The sequence below is a fragment of the Megalops cyprinoides genome, chromosome 19, assembly GCF_013368585.1.
Source record: "Megalops cyprinoides isolate fMegCyp1 chromosome 19, fMegCyp1.pri, whole genome shotgun sequence".
Classification (NCBI taxonomy): Eukaryota; Metazoa; Chordata; class Actinopteri; order Elopiformes; family Megalopidae; genus Megalops; species Megalops cyprinoides.
The window spans coordinates 29,692,276-29,698,939 of record NC_050601.1 but is presented as its reverse complement, the minus strand read 5'-3'; positions in this window follow the sequence as shown (position 1 = coordinate 29,698,939).

The following is a 6,664-nucleotide window of genomic DNA, read 5'->3' as shown; positions in this document are numbered from 1 at the left end:
TGAACCATTACAAATCTGAGATGAAAAGACCAAAAAATTAACCAAGGAAAAATACAGTTCAATTGCTGGGGGTGCAATCTATGAACAAAGTTTGGTCTTTTGTGCATAAGTCAGTTTAAGAAAAAACATTACCATTACAAGTACTACTGAATTGCTGGTCATTGTGAATTTAACATTATTCACATTTTCAGTGTTAATATCAGTGCCACAATGTTTTTACCACAGAAAAAAATCTGTTTCTCTCTCTCATTTACATTTAACAATGACACCTTCTATTACCCTGGAATATTTGAATACAAGCTATAAAACAGAACAAAAAACATGCTGTATCCAAATGTCTTTCTTTGATTAATCCAATATCTAGAGCTTGACACTCAGACGGCACACTGCGTGTCATTTTCTTTGGTTCTATCTCCATGAATATTTTCTGCAGTGCATCAAACGTGTATTTGAGCTCACTTGGATAGCTCAAGTTTAGAGCATAGATGAGGCCAAATAACATGGCACAAGCATGTGCGACTGATGGCAACTCATTATGGACTTCCACACCCTCAATAACAATCCCAATTTCATGTCGTGGCTGGAGAGGATCCTCCTCCTCCCTGATGACAAACACTGCCATTGTACACCTCTCAAGCTCTGCCTCAGCTTCATCCTTCTGAAAAACCTGATAAAAGACAAGACATTTATTAGAAAGTTATACTGATGAAACCAGTGTCTGATGTACTAATACAAAAAATTTTCTACTCAAACAATCTCCCAATCAAATCTCAATAAAAAACTTAAACTGGGGTTCTAGTGATGCAAAAATGTAATGACTTCCAAAGTCCAGCAGATAGTTAATGGCAGGTCCTCCAAATATTTTTCTCATATCAAACATTTGACTTTATCGCAAGTAAAGCATTGGTACAAGTATTAATAACAGCTATCCTCCAAAAAGTTATAACATCTGCTGTGACAAAAAATATTAAATAGTACAATACAGTAGTATACATACTTGAATTAGGATTCACTATAATGTTGAAAGATACAACTGGGTTGTGTTTTCATATTTTCATTAATTTCAGAATCTGGCCAGACTCACACTTTCCACAATGCAATATTTGGATAGGATATCCATTTTTTAAATTCTAAAAAACTGTGTTGATTAATGACCAGTGGGGGGACAGAGAACTCCACAATAAGTACAGGCATAGGCAAATGTATATGAATGTACGATAAGCCTGAGTATTTTTACAGGAACTGACACCATGTATATGAGCTTTAAAGTTTAAATATTCAATGTTTTATCTTGTCTAAAGCTTAAGTGATTAATGCAAAACTACTTACGAGATACTCCTTGAGTAGTTTGTCCACGTCTTCCCCAAGGTACACAATAAGGCACTTCAGCAGACACTTTCTTTTTAGATTCACCTCGAGGCTCATTTTTGTCTTCAGCCACTGCTTCCACCCATAGCAACCGTTGTAGGAACCAGGTTCATAGAGGCATGGATGCTTCTTGATTAGCGCTTTGGCAACATCACTGAAGTCAGCATCTGTTGGGTAGGCTTTGTACTTGAATATCTCTTCAGCTACCTTTTCCAGCATATCTGACTTTGTTTTTGAACTCAGTGTCAACCTTGTCATGTTTGACCTATACACCACATTTCCCTTTTCTAACTGCAGTTCAGTGTCATAGGAGAATGCTGGTATCGGACACTCTCTTGGCCACATCTGAGTTCTTGTAGAGATAGAACTGGAGGGTGAGGACAGGAGCTCTGTGTCATCTGATTGAGTAGACAGTAAATCATCACAGACAGTGAGACTAAATCCTTGGCTGCAATCATCAGTTATCGGGATGACCTTGACAGTTGCCAAATCCTCAAGTTCCGCAGTAGATGTCAAGTTCACTAGTGCATCTCCAAAGTCTCTGTCTTGGTACTGTAGTCTAAAATTCCCATTTAACTCACACACTTTCCTGACTTCATCCATAAGCTGCTCCATTGTCTCTGGAATTCCATCAGGCAGAATTAGCTTCCTGGTGTCATCAGGATTCAGAATAACTTGCAGCTTGGCTTGCCTTTTCACTGCCATGTCAGCCCATCCAAAAGGATCTAGTAAAAACAACAGTAAAAACAGTAGTATTAGTTGTACAAAATTGGCCATAACTTACATCTAATTCATATACACACATTAATTGATTCACAATTCTCCCTTTTCACAATTCTGGTGAAAAAAGAAATTTCACACTAAATATTAACTTTAGGAAATTCCCAATATTTGTGTACGTTAAAGTGCTAAGGCCTTATGTTATCTTTAGCAGTCTCATTTTTACATTGAAAAAGGACAGCAAATGTTGTCTCTCTCTTTCATTATTGATATACCTGTATGGATAGAAAGAATGATAATTGCCACCAATAGCACGTGTTCAATATACATACAGGCATGTGACGATTGATTTCACAAGCAAAAGTATTAATTCATAAAAGTGCAAAAAGTATTTTTCATTTACTTTTGTGGTATTTAGAAGATGTACTCTTATACTGTTTATTTTGTTTATAGTTAACTGGCTATCTGAATCATACTGAAATGTTCCCATAATAACAGATCCCAACTAACAACTACTAATATTATACACAGGAAACTATGATTTATGCACAATATTACAGGAAACCATTTAAGGAAATCTCTGATGCACAATGTTTTTAAATGCAAAGCTATTCAGCTATGAAATATATAAGTTGTATGTCAATTGCACAGCTGTATCACAAATCTGACTATTTTATCAGAATTGAATTAGATCAGGAGCGATTAAAGGGACTAAGGGGATTAAGCGATTAAGGGGACATTCTTAGAAAAGAGGGTGCGTTGTCTGACAATTAAATAGACATTGATAAAAGAAAAGCAAGTTCAAAAAATGTGAAAATTTCTCCGACATTTCCAACCTCACACCCATACATATACCTTATGCATGTATGTATGTCTTCAGAGAGATGAGGCGCCATCCACCAACCACGTAGTGAGCCAGAGGGTAGTGATCTGTCAGTTCATGCGCCTCAACAAGCCTTAGTTCTCTAGTAGTAGATATGACTAAGTCATAAGCTCGATAATGTTCCAGGTACCAGGCATCCAATTTTTTGACTATGAAAATTAGTGTCTCTTGTAGAACAATCATATGAACTATTTCACAAAACTCTGGAAGTCCAGCCAGCGACCCATGGGCTACCACCATTCCAATCCTATAGTTGAAGCCGTTGTAGGATACATTTTTTGCAAGGTTCACTGCAGTGTCCATATGTGGGTGTTTCTTTTTCAGTGCCAGCGCAATATCCTCATTAATAACATCAAGGGGAAGTGTTAAAACATCAGTAACCTCCAAAGATGGCTTAGAAAATCTACACATATGCAGATTATGTGCAGTCTGAAATTGGTGCCTCTGAGCTAATGAATACAGTACATTTTTGTAACAGTTTGTATGGCGGATTACTCTTTTGAAGAAGCTATGTTTTGCTTCAAATCTCATAGTCCATAGTGCAACAAGGGGGCCAAACTGGCATATCAATGGTGGATAATGCTCCAAGTAATGATGTTTGGGCAGAATTCTTTCATGGGGGAAAACTTCTTGGAATACTGTCCTGTGTTCGGATATCTTGAAGTCAAGATAAGAAATAGTGAGTCCTCAGTGTGAAAAGGTGCAACAACAAGTTCTACAATGTCCTTTAATTCACAGAGGACTTGCCACACTGGTTCGTTTGCAGGAACTCTGGTTTTGATCAAGAGAGGAAGAAATCTCAACAGGCTCCAATAATTCTCATGTGGATTTCCTCCAATTGTTCTGTTTGTTGTGTAGATGAGGGGCACAAGATGGGGACGGTTTGTCTTATCAGTCCACTTAAATGGAAATGTTGTTATTGCTTCATTCAAATTGGCTAATGTAAAATATTTTTTAGAAATTAGCATGGTAAGACAAAGAGCAATCTCAACAAGGACAATTCCTTCAAAGAGATCATGAACTATATCTGGGGGAAAACACTGCGTCACACTGAAACATGACAGATTTTCTGAAAGCACACACTTCCTTTTTACACCAAAATGACTAGCCAATGAATTTTCTTCAATAGCTTTAAGATGAGAAGTATGAATGTCATTGCTTCTTAGACAAAATGCTCCTGACTTGACTTCTTTTGATTGAATTGAACAGCTTGAGAAAGGGGTTCTGTAGGCTGTAACTAAAAGCATATTTAGATGAATGTCATATTTACCATTTCCAGCTAAAGTGCAAAAAGCCTGCTTCTGTTAGAGGAGAGCCCATTGCCCCTCCTTCTGTTTTTTTGGTGAAAAGAGAATTGGATTGGTTTTGTGCTGACATGTGCTGAAGTCTAGGAATCATGCTGTTCAAGACTCTGGCTGCTGGGTCTCATTTTCCAGGCCTCTGATGCAGTGGTTCAGATCTGAGCAGCAGTGGTGAAGATTTGTGTAGTTGGCCCAGATTTGGGTATTGGTGTTTAAGATTTAGATGACTGGCTTAGTGGGTAGTGGTAGTCCAGATTTAGGTAGCAGCCAGGCTGAACCTCAGGTCTTCTGCCACTTGGCATCCAGACTTTAATTTTAGCCTGTAGAGAAAAGAGCCTTGAATTTTAGCTAGATGGCTCTTATTCAAATGTAAGCTTTCATTCATATTTACTGAGATCCAATGGTAACACTTTATTTTAAGGTGTGCTTATAACCTATAAATAAACCATTATTAAGTTTTTTGTTAATCATTAACAAATACTTTTTAAATCAATATATACCATTAGCTCATTTATTTATTAACATTAATAAAGGCATATATTAGACACATTCATAACAATGTCTCTTCACCCAAAAAATAGACAAAAAAGTACACATCCACTTTAAAGCAATGAAGGTGTCAGTACTTCGGCCCTGAGCTGTTGTTTTTGTGTTCTCCCTGTCTGTCAGTGTCGTCCATGTGCTTTTGTTTACAGTTGTTTACAGAGTGTTCTGGCCCTGCCCCACTCTCAGCCCAGCCCTATATATACCCTGCTTGTCTCTGCCTTGTTGCCAGTTTGCCATCCTCTCTCTATGTGTTGGGTATGGAAGCCTGTTTGTAGGTCCGCATACCATCTACTGTGATTCACAGTAAAATGGTTATATCCAAGGTTTGGCAAATTTTTGTAGGCCCGCCACTCATCACTTATGATGGAGGATCCATCATTTTCACGTTGGATTTCACATGGAGGAAAATGATAGGGATAAGGTGTTTTTGGGATCGTCTGTCCACCAGGTGAAGGACAGGCCTTTTCTTCTGTGATCTCACACCCAGCATCCCAAAGACCCACTTCTTCCTTTTCCATCCCCCTGCCATTCTTCCTCTTCTATACTGTTAAGAAAAAAAAGAAGAATGGAATATTACAATCAAATCTGAAAAATAACAAAAATATATTTATATTTATCCTCTATAATTTAATGTATTATGATACTTGCCTTCCTTTTATGTCTGAAATGACTCTCGTCAATAACAACAAATTCGCTTTGGCCACCAAGACTTTGACCTCTGCATCTCCTGTACTTCTTAAGTAAAACTTTTTTGTGGCTGAAAATTGATTTGTGCCTAATGGATTTTACACTTCTCCTTCCACGGTGGACTGCTCGTTGACATTTCCTATAAATAAATAAAGTATTTATAAAGTAAGAATAAATCCTTATAGTTAATTAAAACTGTGACTATACTGATTCCAGAATAAATATAAAGTTTACATTGCAGAGGATTGTCCTTACAGCTATTGCAATCTTGTAGCTTGAATGCTGCACTTTTTTTGTTGCATCACAAAAAATGGCAACTAAAAATACACAAGATTACTAGAGGAGGACATATGTGATAAGATAAAATCATATATACATATACACAGATTAATATATATTAATTCATTTTATTAATTACTATATTATTTCCACCTGCATACATATATAAGCTAAGAATGTAATGTAATGAATGATAATTGAAAGGTCATACCAAACATACTGATCCTTCTTCCTTTTTTCTTCCTTAATTTTCATTTTGTGGTGGCAAATACTGCATTTCATTGTCTTCTTCAAAAGTGATTTCATCTGCAGCCATTTTATGAGCTTTAATGTCTTCTTACTGGATCTTCCATTGTCAATAAGTTTTCTAACTTTTTGCATCAGGGACACCATCCAGTTGTACAACAGGGAATGATGCCCTTTGCAGCAAAAGTATTTATTATGAATAGATTGACGCAACTGCGTCACTTCGCGGGCTAACTACACATGATCATGCCTTGGGATGATCGCATGCGCAGTGAAATTTTGAAGAGCAGCTAGCTAGGTACCTGCACCATGTTGGACTGCGAAGAGGAATATTTTTTTACACGGTCTGGCAAATGTAAAAAAAAAGAAAACTGGTTGCCAAAGACCTGGCGAGTCCTCGGAGAAGACAACACAACTCCCCGAACACCAGAGTGGCAGCTGTTCCTCAGTTGGTTCCCCAATTGCTTAACTGCATTCTAAAACGTTTACGGTGGCGGTGTTGAAAGAGCGTGAGCAAATAAAAGAACTTACAAAAGAGAGGGACTACCTTCGGGCTTTGTTACAAGGTACGTTATACTAGCTAACCATCACTATTTTTTCATTCATTGTCAATAACTGATGTTACAGGCAGCGG